The 17,769-nt window shown below is 43.7% G+C and overlaps 6 non-coding genes across 6 annotated transcripts; all 6 read right to left on the reverse strand.

Annotated features, from left to right (window-relative positions):
- Positions 1–4,392: 4,392 nt before the first annotated feature.
- On the reverse strand, positions 4,393–4,464 carry TRNAA-CGC (transfer RNA alanine (anticodon CGC)). The gene has a single exon. It is a non-coding gene; the product is annotated as a tRNA-Ala (tRNA).
- Positions 4,465–6,209: 1,745 nt separating this feature from the next.
- Positions 6,210–6,281, reverse strand: TRNAA-CGC (transfer RNA alanine (anticodon CGC)). The gene has a single exon. It is a non-coding gene; the product is annotated as a tRNA-Ala (tRNA).
- Positions 6,282–11,644: 5,363 nt separating this feature from the next.
- On the reverse strand, positions 11,645–11,716 carry TRNAA-CGC (transfer RNA alanine (anticodon CGC)). The gene has a single exon. It is a non-coding gene; the product is annotated as a tRNA-Ala (tRNA).
- Positions 11,717–13,461: 1,745 nt separating this feature from the next.
- TRNAA-CGC (transfer RNA alanine (anticodon CGC)) lies at positions 13,462–13,533 on the reverse strand. Its single transcript has one exon. It is a non-coding gene; the product is annotated as a tRNA-Ala (tRNA).
- Positions 13,534–15,278: 1,745 nt separating this feature from the next.
- TRNAA-CGC (transfer RNA alanine (anticodon CGC)) lies at positions 15,279–15,350 on the reverse strand. Its single transcript has one exon. It is a non-coding gene; the product is annotated as a tRNA-Ala (tRNA).
- A 1,745-nt stretch (positions 15,351–17,095) lies between these two features.
- Positions 17,096–17,167, reverse strand: TRNAA-CGC (transfer RNA alanine (anticodon CGC)). Its single transcript has one exon. It is a non-coding gene; the product is annotated as a tRNA-Ala (tRNA).
- Positions 17,168–17,769: the final 602 nt, after the last annotated feature.

A 17,769-nucleotide genomic window follows, 5' to 3' on the forward strand; every position in this document is an offset into this window, starting at 1 on the left:
AGCTTTCCATGCTGCATTCATCTTTCTTTCAATAATGGTTGCGGCGGGAGTGGGGTGGGAGTACTGCAGTCTAATCTTGAAAATCATGAATATGACCTGCAGCTTGCTCTACAAATTGCCACTTCCTATAGTGCATTCTCAGCTACATCTTATCACCATAAAGGGGGATTGCTTACCTACCTAAATGTGCTGTGCTGGCGTGAAGGAAAGCAGGGGACCTAGAATTAGAAATCCTACTGAAAGGAGTTTTCCTGAAAGGGCATGGGGCCGAAGAATCCACAGCCCTTTGGAGGCATTTCTGGCAAAAGGATGACAGCATGGGAACATGAAGGAAAGGACAGAAAGTTAGGAGAGTCATTACTCCGTACGGAGCATGAAGAACATGCATTTTTAATGCTTCTGTGAAAGGAACTGGAAAAGCAAAACCAGTAGATTAATGGACCATTCAGAAGTGATTAGGATGAAGAAAACATTCAGTTTTTCTTAAACCTTCTGGTAAGAGTCTCGGGTTTAGAGGAAGAATTCAAATAAATGACCAAGACAGCTGTGCCCGTTTTCTATACTAAGAATGCCAAGATAAATCACCACTTTGGTTTCTTATGGAATCAAGATTATTTTTTTCTATAAACACGGGAAATGAGATAGCCCCATTTCAAAAGGTTTTGCAAGGCGAAGAAAGTGGGGTTCTGGCACCAGCTGCATGACATCTCACTTCCTTACTCATGATGCCAGCCTAGCTATCTGTCAAAAGGCAAGATTAGCATGGCAAAAAGCTGGAGATGCCGGGGATTGAACCTGGGGCCTCATACATGCGAAGCATGCGCTCTACCACTGAGCTACATCCCGTAGGGGGTGGTTTTGCTCTACGCATGGAAACCTGGAATTCTATTGAATGTACATTCACCACATATGACACTGGAATGGGAAGCGTCAGGTGTGGAATTCCACATGACTTACAGCTGGATTTTCTAGCACCGTTTTTTATGGAATAAGGTTGACTCTAGAATGAATAATTCCCCACACACAACAGCTAGATGCAATCTGAAAAAGCCAGAGTATTCAAGGCAACTGGTTCAGGATACATCAAAGAAGGATATGGTTGAGTGCTGCTTCCACATCTTGTGAGATGACTTAAGGTAGCCCTGCTCTTTTTGCAGGACACACAGCTATGTTACATTAGCAAGTAAAGCGTTGAGATCTAGATGCATCTACGGCTAGGGGCGGCATGTTAATTCTGGCTTTTAGTCCATTTCATTCTCAGTTATGTGGGGGAAAAAATGGCACGATCTTTCTTAGAGAGGTGAATGGTATGCCCTGATTTCTTTTGCATCTCTAAATGTATGGGGTGTGGGTTTAATCACTGGGAAAGAGCAGTCTTCTGACCATTATAACTGCAGACGATTTTAATCCAGCGAGGCAACCGTACTGTATTGATATTCCAACATGAGAACAGCATTTTTGCTACCTTCCCTCTTCATGGTGTGTAGACGCATTTGTTAGCGGTTTCAAGCAGCCTTCTTAGCGCAGTAGGCAGCGCGTCAGTCTCATAATCTGAAGGTCCTGAGTTCCATCCTCAGAGAGGGCATTGCAGTGTTTCTTTTGTCAAGAGAAACATCTCAGATTTTCTCCAAATCTGTAAGCTATTACTCCACATCGCATCTTGCTCAGTTTTAAGGAGTTGGTGTCTTTCTAGATTCCCTCTTTCATATCCATGGCCACTCTCATTGTAGGTGAGTTTTAGCAGGATTTCTGTTTCTCCACTACAGTCCTCCGCTCTCCCAACTGAGCTATCGGAGGATTGGGCAGTACAGCTTTCCATGCTGCATTCATCTTTCTTTCAATAATGGTTGCGGCGGGAGTGGGGTGGGAGTACTGCAGTCTAATCTTGAAAATCATGAATATGACCTGCAGCTTGCTCTACAAATTGCCACTTCCTATAGTGCATTCTCAGCTACATCTTATCACCATAAAGGGGGATTGCTTACCTACCTAAATGTGCTGTGCTGGCGTGAAGGAAAGCAGGGGACCTAGAATTAGAAATCCTACAGAAAGGAGTTTTCCTGAAAGGGCATGGGGCCGAAGAATCCACAGCCCTTTGGAGGCATTTCTGGCAAAAGGATGACAGCATGGGAACATGAAGGAAAGGACAGAAAGTTAGGAGAGTCATTACTCCGTACGGAGCATGAAGAACATGCATTTTTAATGCTTCTGTGAAAGGAACTGGAAAAGCAAAACCAGTAGATTAATGGACCATTCAGAAGTGATTAGGATGAAGAAAACATTCAGTTTTTCTTAAACCTTCTGGTAAGAGTCTCGGGTTTAGAGGAAGAATTCAAATAAATGACCAAGACAGCTGTGCCCGTTTTCTATACTAAGAATGCCAAGATAAATCACCACTTTGGTTTCTTATGGAATCAAGATTATTTTTTTCTATAAACACGGGAAATGAGATAGCCCCATTTCAAAAGGTTTTGCAAGGCGAAGAAAGTGGGGTTCTGGCACCAGCTGCATGACATCTCACTTCCTTACTCATGATGCCAGCCTAGCTATCTGTCAAAAGGCAAGATTAGCATGGCAAAAAGCTGGAGATGCCGGGGATTGAACCTGGGGCCTCATACATGCGAAGCATGTGCTCTACCACTGAGCTACATCCCGTAGGGGGTGGTTTTGCTCTACGCATGGAAACCTGGAATTCTATTGAATGTACATTCACCACATATGACACTGGAATGGGAAGCGTCAGGTGTGGAATTCCACATGACTTACAGCTGGATTTTCTAGCACCGTTTTTTATGGAATAAGGTTGACTCTAGAATGAATAATTCCCCACACACAACAGCTAGATGCAATCTGAAAAAGCCAGAGTATTCAAGGCAACTGGTTCAGGATACATCAAAGAAGGATATGGTTGAGTGCTGCTTCCACATCTTGTGAGATGACTTAAGGTAGCCCTGCTCTTTTTGCAGGACACACAGCTATGTTACATTAGCAAGTAAAGCGTTGAGATCTAGATGCATCTACGGCTAGGGGCGGCATGTTAATTCTGGCTTTTAGTCCATTTCATTCTCAGTTATGTGGGAGAAAAAATGGCACGATCTTTCTTAGAGAGGTGAATGGTATGCCCTGATTTCTTTTGCATCTCTAAATGTATGGGGTGTGGGTTTAATCACTGGGAAAGAGCAGTCTTCTGACCATTATAACTGCAGACGATTTTAATCCAGCGAGGCAACCGTACTGAATTGATATTCCAACATGAGAACAGCATTTTTGCTACCTTCCCTCTTCATGGTGTGTAGACGCATTTGTTAGCGGTTTCAAGCAGCCTTCTTAGCGCAGTAGGCAGCGCGTCAGTCTCATAATCTGAAGGTCCTGAGTTCCATCCTCAGAGAGGGCATTGCAGTGTTTCTTTTGTCAAGAGAAACATCTCAGATTTTCTCCAAATCTGTAAGCTATTACTCCACATCGCATCTTGCTCAGTTTTAAGGAGTTGGTGTCTTTCTAGATTCCCTCTTTCATATCCATGGCCACTCTCATTGTAGGTGAGTTTTAGCAGGATTTCTGTTTCTCCACTACAGTCCTCCGCTCTCCCAACTGAGCTATCGGAGGATTGGGCAGTACAGCTTTCCATGCTGCATTCATCTTTCTTTCAATAATGGTTGCGGCGGGAGTGGGGTGGGAGTACTGCAGTCTAATCTTGAAAATCATGAATATGACCTGCAGCTTGCTCTACAAATTGCCACTTCCTATAGTGCATTCTCAGCTACATCTTATCACCATAAAGGGGGATTGCTTACCTACCTAAATGTGCTGTGCTGGCGTGAAGGAAAGCAGGGGACCTAGAATTAGAAATCCTACAGAAAGGAGTTTTCCTGAAAGGGCATGGGGCCGAAGAATCCACAGCCCTTTGGAGGCATTTCTGGCAAAAGGATGACAGCATGGGAACATGAAGGAAAGGACAGAAAGTTAGGAGAGTCATTACTCCGTACGGAGCATGAAGAACATGCATTTTTAATGCTTCTGTGAAAGGAACTGGAAAAGCAAAACCAGTAGATTAATGGACCATTCAGAAGTGATTAGGATGAAGAAAACATTCAGTTTTTCTTAAACCTTCTGGTAAGAGTCTCGGGTTTAGAGGAAGAATTCAAATAAATGACCAAGACAGCTGTGCCCGTTTTCTATACTAAGAATGCCAAGATAAATCACCACTTTGGTTTCTTATGGAATCAAGATTATTTTTTTCTATAAACACGGGAAATGAGATAGCCCCATTTCAAAAGGTTTTGCAAGGCGAAGAAAGTGGGGTTCTGGCACCAGCTGCATGACATCTCACTTCCTTACTCATGATGCCAGCCTAGCTATCTGTCAAAAGGCAAGATTAGCATGGCGAAAAGCTGGAGATGCCGGGGATTGAACCCAGGGCCTCATACATGCGAAGCATGCGCTCTACCACTGAGCTACATCCCCACATCCTGTAGGGGCTGGTTTTGCTCTACGCATGGAAACCTGGAATTCTATTGAATGTACATTCACCACATATGACACTGGAATGGGAAGCGTCAGGTGTGGAATTCCACATGACTTACAGCTGGATTTTCTAGCACCGTTTTTTATGGAATAAGGTTGACTCTAGAATGAATAATTCCCCACACACAACAGCTAGATGCAATCTGAAAAAGCCAGAGTATTCAAGGCAACTGGTTCAGGATACATCAAAGAAGGATATGGTTGAGTGCTGCTTCCACATCTTGTGAGATGACTTAAGGTAGCCCTGCTCTTTTTGCAGGACACACAGCTATGTTACATTAGCAAGTAAAGCGTTGAGATCTAGATGCATCTACGGCTAGGGGCGGCATGTTAATTCTGGCTTTTAGTCCATTTCATTCTCAGTTATGTGGGGGAAAAAATGGCACGATCTTTCTTAGAGAGGTGAATGGTATGCCCTGATTTCTTTTGCATCTCTAAATGTATGGGGTGTGGGTTTAATCACTGGGAAAGAGCAGTCTTCTGACCATTATAACTGCAGACGATTTTAATCCAGCGAGGCAACCGTACTGTATTGATATTCCAACATGAGAACAGCATTTTTGCTACCTTCCCTCTTCATGGTGTGTAGACGCATTTGTTAGCGGTTTCAAGCAGCCTTCTTAGCGCAGTAGGCAGCGCGTCAGTCTCATAATCTGAAGGTCCTGAGTTCCATCCTCAGAGAGGGCATTGCAGTGTTTCTTTTGTCAAGAGAAACATCTCAGATTTTCTCCAAATCTGTAAGCTATTACTCCACATCGCATCTTGCTCAGTTTTAAGGAGTTGGTGTCTTTCTAGATTCCCTCTTTCATATCCATGGCCACTCTCATTGTAGGTGAGTTTTAGCAGGATTTCTGTTTCTCCACTACAGTCCTCCGCTCTCCCAACTGAGCTATCGGAGGATTGGGCAGTACAGCTTTCCATGCTGCATTCATCTTTCTTTCAATAATGGTTGCGGCGGGAGTGGGGTGGGAGTACTGCAGTCTAATCTTGAAAATCATGAATATGACCTGCAGCTTGCTCTACAAATTGCCACTTCCTATAGTGCATTCTCAGCTACATCTTATCACCATAAAGGGGGATTGCTTACCTACCTAAATGTGCTGTGCTGGCGTGAAGGAAAGCAGGGGACCTAGAATTAGAAATCCTACAGAAAGGAGTTTTCCTGAAAGGGCATGGGGCCGAAGAATCCACAGCCCTTTGGAGGCATTTCTGGCAAAAGGATGACAGCATGGGAACATGAAGGAAAGGACAGAAAGTTAGGAGAGTCATTACTCCGTACGGAGCATGAAGAACATGCATTTTTAATGCTTCTGTGAAAGGAACTGGAAAAGCAAAACCAGTAGATTAATGGACCATTCAGAAGTGATTAGGATGAAGAAAACATTCAGTTTTTCTTAAACCTTCTGGTAAGAGTCTCGGGTTTAGAGGAAGAATTCAAATAAATGACCAAGACAGCTGTGCCCGTTTTCTATACTAAGAATGCCAAGATAAATCACCACTTTGGTTTCTTATGGAATCAAGATTATTTTTTTCTATAAACACGGGAAATGAGATAGCCCCATTTCAAAAGGTTTTGCAAGGCGAAGAAAGTGGGGTTCTGGCACCAGCTGCATGACATCTCACTTCCTTACTCATGATGCCAGCCTAGCTATCTGTCAAAAGGCAAGATTAGCATGGCGAAAAGCTGGAGATGCCGGGGATTGAACCCGGGGCCTCATACATGCGAAGCATGCGCTCTACCACTGAGCTACATCCCCACATCCTGTAGGGGCTGGTTTTGCTCTACGCATGGAAACCTGGAATTCTATTGAATGTACATTCACCACATATGACACTGGAATGGGAAGCGTCAGGTGTGGAATTCCACATGACTTACAGCTGGATTTTCTAGCACCGTTTTTTATGGAATAAGGTTGACTCTAGAATGAATAATTCCCCACACACAACAGCTAGATGCAATCTGAAAAAGCCAGAGTATTCAAGGCAACTGGTTCAGGATACATCAAAGAAGGATATGGTTGAGTGCTGCTTCCACATCTTGTGAGATGACTTAAGGTAGCCCTGCTCTTTTTGCAGGACACACAGCTATGTTACATTAGCAAGTAAAGCGTTGAGATCTAGATGCATCTACGGCTAGGGGCGGCATGTTAATTCTGGCTTTTAGTCCATTTCATTCTCAGTTATGTGGGGGAAAAAATGGCACGATCTTTCTTAGAGAGGTGAATGGTATGCCCTGATTTCTTTTGCATCTCTAAATGTATGGGGTGTGGGTTTAATCACTGGGAAAGAGCAGTCTTCTGACCATTATAACTGCAGACGATTTTAATCCAGCGAGGCAACCGTACTGTATTGATATTCCAACATGAGAACAGCATTTTTGCTACCTTCCCTCTTCATGGTGTGTAGACGCATTTGTTAGCGGTTTCAAGCAGCCTTCTTAGCGCAGTAGGCAGCGCGTCAGTCTCATAATCTGAAGGTCCTGAGTTCCATCCTCAGAGAGGGCATTGCAGTGTTTCTTTTGTCAAGAGAAACATCTCAGATTTTCTCCAAATCTGTAAGCTATTACTCCACATCGCATCTTGCTCAGTTTTAAGGAGTTGGTGTCTTTCTAGATTCCCTCTTTCATATCCATGGCCACTCTCATTGTAGGTGAGTTTTAGCAGGATTTCTGTTTCTCCACTACAGTCCTCCGCTCTCCCAACTGAGCTATCGGAGGATTGGGCAGTACAGCTTTCCATGCTGCATTCATCTTTCTTTCAATAATGGTTGCGGCGGGAGTGGGGTGGGAGTACTGCAGTCTAATCTTGAAAATCATGAATATGACCTGCAGCTTGCTCTACAAATTGCCACTTCCTATAGTGCATTCTCAGCTACATCTTATCACCATAAAGGGGGATTGCTTACCTACCTAAATGTGCTGTGCTGGCGTGAAGGAAAGCAGGGGACCTAGAATTAGAAATCCTACAGAAAGGAGTTTTCCTGAAAGGGCATGGGGCCGAAGAATCCACAGCCCTTTGGAGGCATTTCTGGCAAAAGGATGACAGCATGGGAACATGAAGGAAAGGACAGAAAGTTAGGAGAGTCATTACTCCGTACGGAGCATGAAGAACATGCATTTTTAATGCTTCTGTGAAAGGAACTGGAAAAGCAAAACCAGTAGATTAATGGACCATTCAGAAGTGATTAGGATGAAGAAAACATTCAGTTTTTCTTAAACCTTCTGGTAAGAGTCTCGGGTTTAGAGGAAGAATTCAAATAAATGACCAAGACAGCTGTGCCCGTTTTCTATACTAAGAATGCCAAGATAAATCACCACTTTGGTTTCTTATGGAATCAAGATTATTTTTTTCTATAAACACGGGAAATGAGATAGCCCCATTTCAAAAGGTTTTGCAAGGCGAAGAAAGTGGGGTTCTGGCACCAGCTGCATGACATCTCACTTCCTTACTCATGATGCCAGCCTAGCTATCTGTCAAAAGGCAAGATTAGCATGGCAAAAAGCTGGAGATGCCGGGGATTGAACCTGGGGCCTCATACATGCGAAGCATGCGCTCTACCACTGAGCTACATCCCGTAGGGGGTGGTTTTGCTCTACGCATGGAAACCTGGAATTCTATTGAATGTACATTCACCACATATGACACTGGAATGGGAAGCGTCAGGTGTGGAATTCCACATGACTTACAGCTGGATTTTCTAGCACCGTTTTTTATGGAATAAGGTTGACTCTAGAATGAATAATTCCCCACACACAACAGCTAGATGCAATCTGAAAAAGCCAGAGTATTCAAGGCAACTGGTTCAGGATACATCAAAGAAGGATATGGTTGAGTGCTGCTTCCACATCTTGTGAGATGACTTAAGGTAGCCCTGCTCTTTTTGCAGGACACACAGCTATGTTACATTAGCAAGTAAAGCGTTGAGATCTAGATGCATCTACGGCTAGGGGCGGCATGTTAATTCTGGCTTTTAGTCCATTTCATTCTCAGTTATGTGGGAGAAAAAATGGCACGATCTTTCTTAGAGAGGTGAATGGTATGCCCTGATTTCTTTTGCATCTCTAAATGTATGGGGTGTGGGTTTAATCACTGGGAAAGAGCAGTCTTCTGACCATTATAACTGCAGACGATTTTAATCCAGCGAGGCAACCGTACTGAATTGATATTCCAACATGAGAACAGCATTTTTGCTACCTTCCCTCTTCATGGTGTGTAGACGCATTTGTTAGCGGTTTCAAGCAGCCTTCTTAGCGCAGTAGGCAGCGCGTCAGTCTCATAATCTGAAGGTCCTGAGTTCCATCCTCAGAGAGGGCATTGCAGTGTTTCTTTTGTCAAGAGAAACATCTCAGATTTTCTCCAAATCTGTAAGCTATTACTCCACATCGCATCTTGCTCAGTTTTAAGGAGTTGGTGTCTTTCTAGATTCCCTCTTTCATATCCATGGCCACTCTCATTGTAGGTGAGTTTTAGCAGGATTTCTGTTTCTCCACTACAGTCCTCCGCTCTCCCAACTGAGCTATCGGAGGATTGGGCAGTACAGCTTTCCATGCTGCATTCATCTTTCTTTCAATAATGGTTGCGGCGGGAGTGGGGTGGGAGTACTGCAGTCTAATCTTGAAAATCATGAATATGACCTGCAGCTTGCTCTACAAATTGCCACTTCCTATAGTGCATTCTCAGCTACATCTTATCACCATAAAGGGGGATTGCTTACCTACCTAAATGTGCTGTGCTGGCGTGAAGGAAAGCAGGGGACCTAGAATTAGAAATCCTACAGAAAGGAGTTTTCCTGAAAGGGCATGGGGCCGAAGAATCCACAGCCCTTTGGAGGCATTTCTGGCAAAAGGATGACAGCATGGGAACATGAAGGAAAGGACAGAAAGTTAGGAGAGTCATTACTCCGTACGGAGCATGAAGAACATGCATTTTTAATGCTTCTGTGAAAGGAACTGGAAAAGCAAAACCAGTAGATTAATGGACCATTCAGAAGTGATTAGGATGAAGAAAACATTCAGTTTTTCTTAAACCTTCTGGTAAGAGTCTCGGGTTTAGAGGAAGAATTCAAATAAATGACCAAGACAGCTGTGCCCGTTTTCTATACTAAGAATGCCAAGATAAATCACCACTTTGGTTTCTTATGGAATCAAGATTATTTTTTTCTATAAACACGGGAAATGAGATAGCCCCATTTCAAAAGGTTTTGCAAGGCGAAGAAAGTGGGGTTCTGGCACCAGCTGCATGACATCTCACTTCCTTACTCATGATGCCAGCCTAGCTATCTGTCAAAAGGCAAGATTAGCATGGCAAAAAGCTGGAGATGCCGGGGATTGAACCTGGGGCCTCATACATGCGAAGCATGCGCTCTACCACTGAGCTACATCCCGTAGGGGGTGGTTTTGCTCTACGCATGGAAACCTGGAATTCTATTGAATGTACATTCACCACATATGACACTGGAATGGGAAGCGTCAGGTGTGGAATTCCACATGACTTACAGCTGGATTTTCTAGCACCGTTTTTTATGGAATAAGGTTGACTCTAGAATGAATAATTCCCCACACACAACAGCTAGATGCAATCTGAAAAAGCCAGAGTATTCAAGGCAACTGGTTCAGGATACATCAAAGAAGGATATGGTTGAGTGCTGCTTCCACATCTTGTGAGATGACTTAAGGTAGCCCTGCTCTTTTTGCAGGACACACAGCTATGTTACATTAGCAAGTAAAGCGTTGAGATCTAGATGCATCTACGGCTAGGGGCGGCATGTTAATTCTGGCTTTTAGTCCATTTCATTCTCAGTTATGTGGGAGAAAAAATGGCACGATCTTTCTTAGAGAGGTGAATGGTATGCCCTGATTTCTTTTGCATCTCTAAATGTATGGGGTGTGGGTTTAATCACTGGGAAAGAGCAGTCTTCTGACCATTATAACTGCAGACGATTTTAATCCAGCGAGGCAACCGTACTGAATTGATATTCCAACATGAGAACAGCATTTTTGCTACCTTCCCTCTTCATGGTGTGTAGACGCATTTGTTAGCGGTTTCAAGCAGCCTTCTTAGCGCAGTAGGCAGCGCGTCAGTCTCATAATCTGAAGGTCCTGAGTTCCATCCTCAGAGAGGGCATTGCAGTGTTTCTTTTGTCAAGAGAAACATCTCAGATTTTCTCCAAATCTGTAAGCTATTACTCCACATCGCATCTTGCTCAGTTTTAAGGAGTTGGTGTCTTTCTAGATTCCCTCTTTCATATCCATGGCCACTCTCATTGTAGGTGAGTTTTAGCAGGATTTCTGTTTCTCCACTACAGTCCTCCGCTCTCCCAACTGAGCTATCGGAGGATTGGGCAGTACAGCTTTCCATGCTGCATTCATCTTTCTTTCAATAATGGTTGCGGCGGGAGTGGGGTGGGAGTACTGCAGTCTAATCTTGAAAATCATGAATATGACCTGCAGCTTGCTCTACAAATTGCCACTTCCTATAGTGCATTCTCAGCTACATCTTATCACCATAAAGGGGGATTGCTTACCTACCTAAATGTGCTGTGCTGGCGTGAAGGAAAGCAGGGGACCTAGAATTAGAAATCCTACAGAAAGGAGTTTTCCTGAAAGGGCATGGGGCCGAAGAATCCACAGCCCTTTGGAGGCATTTCTGGCAAAAGGATGACAGCATGGGAACATGAAGGAAAGGACAGAAAGTTAGGAGAGTCATTACTCCGTACGGAGCATGAAGAACATGCATTTTTAATGCTTCTGTGAAAGGAACTGGAAAAGCAAAACCAGTAGATTAATGGACCATTCAGAAGTGATTAGGATGAAGAAAACATTCAGTTTTTCTTAAACCTTCTGGTAAGAGTCTCGGGTTTAGAGGAAGAATTCAAATAAATGACCAAGACAGCTGTGCCCGTTTTCTATACTAAGAATGCCAAGATAAATCACCACTTTGGTTTCTTATGGAATCAAGATTATTTTTTTCTATAAACACGGGAAATGAGATAGCCCCATTTCAAAAGGTTTTGCAAGGCGAAGAAAGTGGGGTTCTGGCACCAGCTGCATGACATCTCACTTCCTTACTCATGATGCCAGCCTAGCTATCTGTCAAAAGGCAAGATTAGCATGGCGAAAAGCTGGAGATGCCGGGGATTGAACCCGGGGCCTCATACATGCGAAGCATGCGCTCTACCACTGAGCTACATCCCCACATCCTGTAGGGGCTGGTTTTGCTCTACGCATGGAAACCTGGAATTCTATTGAATGTACATTCACCACATATGACACTGGAATGGGAAGCGTCAGGTGTGGAATTCCACATGACTTACAGCTGGATTTTCTAGCACCGTTTTTTATGGAATAAGGTTGACTCTAGAATGAATAATTCCCCACACACAACAGCTAGATGCAATCTGAAAAAGCCAGAGTATTCAAGGCAACTGGTTCAGGATACATCAAAGAAGGATATGGTTGAGTGCTGCTTCCACATCTTGTGAGATGACTTAAGGTAGCCCTGCTCTTTTTGCAGGACACACAGCTATGTTACATTAGCAAGTAAAGCGTTGAGATCTAGATGCATCTACGGCTAGGGGCGGCATGTTAATTCTGGCTTTTAGTCCATTTCATTCTCAGTTATGTGGGGGAAAAAATGGCACGATCTTTCTTAGAGAGGTGAATGGTATGCCCTGATTTCTTTTGCATCTCTAAATGTATGGGGTGTGGGTTTAATCACTGGGAAAGAGCAGTCTTCTGACCATTATAACTGCAGACGATTTTAATCCAGCGAGGCAACCGTACTGTATTGATATTCCAACATGAGAACAGCATTTTTGCTACCTTCCCTCTTCATGGTGTGTAGACGCATTTGTTAGCGGTTTCAAGCAGCCTTCTTAGCGCAGTAGGCAGCGCGTCAGTCTCATAATCTGAAGGTCCTGAGTTCCATCCTCAGAGAGGGCATTGCAGTGTTTCTTTTGTCAAGAGAAACATCTCAGATTTTCTCCAAATCTGTAAGCTATTACTCCACATCGCATCTTGCTCAGTTTTAAGGAGTTGGTGTCTTTCTAGATTCCCTCTTTCATATCCATGGCCACTCTCATTGTAGGTGAGTTTTAGCAGGATTTCTGTTTCTCCACTACAGTCCTCCGCTCTCCCAACTGAGCTATCGGAGGATTGGGCAGTACAGCTTTCCATGCTGCATTCATCTTTCTTTCAATAATGGTTGCAGCGGGAGTGGGGTGGGAGTACTGCAGTCTAATCTTGAAAATCATGAATATGACCTGCAGCTTGCTCTACAAATTGCCACTTCCTATAGTGCATTCTCAGCTACATCTTATCACCATAAAGGGGGATTGCTTACCTACCTAAATGTGCTGTGCTGGCGTGAAGGAAAGCAGGGGACCTAGAATTAGAAATCCTACAGAAAGGAGTTTTCCTGAAAGGGCATGGGGCCGAAGAATCCACAGCCCTTTGGAGGCATTTCTGGCAAAAGGATGACAGCATGGGAACATGAAGGAAAGGACAGAAAGTTAGGAGAGTCATTACTCCGTACGGAGCATGAAGAACATGCATTTTTAATGCTTCTGTGAAAGGAACTGGAAAAGCAAAACCAGTAGATTAATGGACCATTCAGAAGTGATTAGGATGAAGAAAACATTCAGTTTTTCTTAAACCTTCTGGTAAGAGTCTCGGGTTTAGAGGAAGAATTCAAATAAATGACCAAGACAGCTGTGCCCGTTTTCTATACTAAGAATGCCAAGATAAATCACCACTTTGGTTTCTTATGGAATCAAGATTATTTTTTTCTATAAACACGGGAAATGAGATAGCCCCATTTCAAAAGGTTTTGCAAGGCGAAGAAAGTGGGGTTCTGGCACCAGCTGCATGACATCTCACTTCCTTACTCATGATGCCAGCCTAGCTATCTGTCAAAAGGCAAGATTAGCATGGCGAAAAGCTGGAGATGCCGGGGATTGAACCCGGGGCCTCATACATGCGAAGCATGCGCTCTACCACTGAGCTACATCCCCACATCCTGTAGGGGCTGGTTTTGCTCTACGCATGGAAACCTGGAATTCTATTGAATGTACATTCACCACATATGACACTGGAATGGGAAGCGTCAGGTGTGGAATTCCACATGACTTACAGCTGGATTTTCTAGCACCGTTTTTTATGGAATAAGGTTGACTCTAGAATGAATAATTCCCCACACACAACAGCTAGATGCAATCTGAAAAAGCCAGAGTATTCAAGGCAACTGGTTCAGGATACATCAAAGAAGGATATGGTTGAGTGCTGCTTCCACATCTTGTGAGATGACTTAAGGTAGCCCTGCTCTTTTTGCAGGACACACAGCTATGTTACATTAGCAAGTAAAGCGTTGAGATCTAGATGCATCTACGGCTAGGGGCGGCATGTTAATTCTGGCTTTTAGTCCATTTCATTCTCAGTTATGTGGGGGAAAAAATGGCACGATCTTTCTTAGAGAGGTGAATGGTATGCCCTGATTTCTTTTGCATCTCTAAATGTATGGGGTGTGGGTTTAATCACTGGGAAAGAGCAGTCTTCTGACCATTATAACTGCAGACGATTTTAATCCAGCGAGGCAACCGTACTGTATTGATATTCCAACATGAGAACAGCATTTTTGCTACCTTCCCTCTTCATGGTGTGTAGACGCATTTGTTAGCGGTTTCAAGCAGCCTTCTTAGCGCAGTAGGCAGCGCGTCAGTCTCATAATCTGAAGGTCCTGAGTTCCATCCTCAGAGAGGGCATTGCAGTGTTTCTTTTGTCAAGAGAAACATCTCAGATTTTCTCCAAATCTGTAAGCTATTACTCCACATCGCATCTTGCTCAGTTTTAAGGAGTTGGTGTCTTTCTAGATTCCCTCTTTCATATCCATGGCCACTCTCATTGTAGGTGAGTTTTAGCAGGATTTCTGTTTCTCCACTACAGTCCTCCGCTCTCCCAACTGAGCTATCGGAGGATTGGGCAGTACAGCTTTCCATGCTGCATTCATCTTTCTTTCAATAATGGTTGCGGCGGGAGTGGGGTGGGAGTACTGCAGTCTAATCTTGAAAATCATGAATATGACCTGCAGCTTGCTCTACAAATTGCCACTTCCTATAGTGCATTCTCAGCTACATCTTATCACCATAAAGGGGGATTGCTTACCTACCTAAATGTGCTGTGCTGGCGTGAAGGAAAGCAGGGGACCTAGAATTAGAAATCCTACAGAAAGGAGTTTTCCTGAAAGGGCATGGGGCCGAAGAATCCACAGCCCTTTGGAGGCATTTCTGGCAAAAGGATGACAGCATGGGAACATGAAGGAAAGGACAGAAAGTTAGGAGAGTCATTACTCCGTACGGAGCATGAAGAACATGCATTTTTAATGCTTCTGTGAAAGGAACTGGAAAAGCAAAACCAGTAGATTAATGGACCATTCAGAAGTGATTAGGATGAAGAAAACATTCAGTTTTTCTTAAACCTTCTGGTAAGAGTCTCGGGTTTAGAGGAAGAATTCAAATAAATGACCAAGACAGCTGTGCCCGTTTTCTATACTAAGAATGCCAAGATAAATCACCACTTTGGTTTCTTATGGAATCAAGATTATTTTTTTCTATAAACACGGGAAATGAGATAGCCCCATTTCAAAAGGTTTTGCAAGGCGAAGAAAGTGGGGTTCTGGCACCAGCTGCATGACATCTCACTTCCTTACTCATGATGCCAGCCTAGCTATCTGTCAAAAGGCAAGATTAGCATGGCGAAAAGCTGGAGATGCCAGGGATTGAACCCGGGGCCTCATACATGCGAAGCATGCGCTCTACCACTGAGCTACATCCCCACATCCTGTAGGGGCTGGTTTTGCTCTACGCATGGAAACCTGGAATTCTATTGAATGTACATTCACCACATATGACACTGGAATGGGAAGCGTCAGGTGTGGAATTCCACATGACTTACAGCTGGATTTTCTAGCACCGTTTTTTATGGAATAAGGTTGACTCTAGAATGAATAATTCCCCACACACAACAGCTAGATGCAATCTGAAAAAGCCAGAGTATTCAAGGCAACTGGTTCAGGATACATCAAAGAAGGATATGGTTGAGTGCTGCTTCCACATCTTGTGAGATGACTTAAGGTAGCCCTGCTCTTTTTGCAGGACACACAGCTATGTTACATTAGCAAGTAAAGCGTTGAGATCTAGATGCATCTACGGCTAGGGGCGGCATGTTAATTCTGGCTTTTAGTCCATTTCATTCTCAGTTATGTGGGGGAAAAAATGGCACGATCTTTCTTAGAGAGGTGAATGGTATGCCCTGATTTCTTTTGCATCTCTAAATGTATGGGGTGTGGGTTTAATCACTGGGAAAGAGCAGTCTTCTGACCATTATAACTGCAGACGATTTTAATCCAGCGAGGCAACCGTACTGTATTGATATTCCAACATGAGAACAGCATTTTTGCTACCTTCCCTCTTCATGGTGTGTAGACGCATTTGTTAGCGGTTTCAAGCAGCCTTCTTAGCGCAGTAGGCAGCGCGTCAGTCTCATAATCTGAAGGTCCTGAGTTCCATCCTCAGAGAGGGCATTGCAGTGTTTCTTTTGTCAAGAGAAACATCTCAGATTTTCTCCAAATCTGTAAGCTATTACTCCACATCGCATCTTGCTCAGTTTTAAGGAGTTGGTGTCTTTCTAGATTCCCTCTTTCATATCCATGGCCACTCTCATTGTAGGTGAGTTTTAGCAGGATTTCTGTTTCTCCACTACAGTCCTCCGCTCTCCCAACTGAGCTATCGGAGGATTGGGCAGTACAGCTTTCCATGCTGCATTCATCTTTCTTTCAATAATGGTTGCGGCGGGAGTGGGGTGGGAGTACTGCAGTCTAATCTTGAAAATCATGAATATGACCTGCAGCTTGCTCTACAAATTGCCACTTCCTATAGTGCATTCTCAGCTACATCTTATCACCATAAAGGGGGATTGCTTACCTACCTAAATGTGCTGTGCTGGCGTGAAGGAAAGCAGGGGACCTAGAATTAGAAATCCTACAGAAAGGAGTTTTCCTGAAAGGGCATGGGGCCGAAGAATCCACAGCCCTTTGGAGGCATTTCTGGCAAAAGGATGACAGCATGGGAACATGAAGGAAAGGACAGAAAGTTAGGAGAGTCATTACTCCGTACGGAGCATGAAGAACATGCATTTTTAATGCTTCTGTGAAAGGAACTGGAAAAGCAAAACCAGTAGATTAATGGACCATTCAGAAGTGATTAGGATGAAGAAAACATTCAGTTTTTCTTAAACCTTCTGGTAAGAGTCTCGGGTTTAGAGGAAGAATTCAAATAAATGACCAAGACAGCTGTGCCCGTTTTCTATACTAAGAATGCCAAGATAAATCACCACTTTGGTTTCTTATGGAATCAAGATTATTTTTTTCTATAAACACGGGAAATGAGATAGCCCCATTTCAAAAGGTTTTGCAAGGCGAAGAAAGTGGGGTTCTGGCACCAGCTGCATGACATCTCACTTCCTTACTCATGATGCCAGCCTAGCTATCTGTCAAAAGGCAAGATTAGCATGGCGAAAAGCTGGAGATGCCGGGGATTGAACCCGGGGCCTCATACATGCGAAGCATGCGCTCTACCACTGAGCTACATCCCCACATCCTGTAGGGGCTGGTTTTGCTCTACGCATGGAAACCTGGAATTCTATTGAATGTACATTCACCACATATGACACTGGAATGGGAAGCGTCAGGTGTGGAATTCCACATGACTTACAGCTGGATTTTCTAGCACCGTTTTTTATGGAATAAGGTTGACTCTAGAATGAATAATTCCCCACACACAACAGCTAGATGCAATCTGAAAAAGCCAGAGTATTCAAGGCAACTGGTTCAGGATACATCAAAGAAGGATATGGTTGAGTGCTGCTTCCACATCTTGTGAGATGACTTAAGGTAGCCCTGCTCTTTTTGCAGGACACACAGCTATGTTACATTAGCAAGTAAAGCGTTGAGATCTAGATGCATCTACGGCTAGGGGCGGCATGTTAATTCTGGCTTTTAGTCCATTTCATTCTCAGTTATGTGGGGGAAAAAATGGCACGATCTTTCTTAGAGAGGTGAATGGTATGCCCTGATTTCTTTTGCATCTCTAAATGTATGGGGTGTGGGTTTAATCACTGGGAAAGAGCAGTCTTCTGACCATTATAACTGCAGACGATTTTAATCCAGCGAGGCAACCGTACTGTATTGATATTCC

The sequence above is a fragment of the Pleurodeles waltl genome, unplaced genomic scaffold, assembly GCF_031143425.1.
Source record: "Pleurodeles waltl isolate 20211129_DDA unplaced genomic scaffold, aPleWal1.hap1.20221129 scaffold_247, whole genome shotgun sequence".
Taxonomy (NCBI): Eukaryota; Metazoa; Chordata; class Amphibia; order Caudata; family Salamandridae; genus Pleurodeles; species Pleurodeles waltl.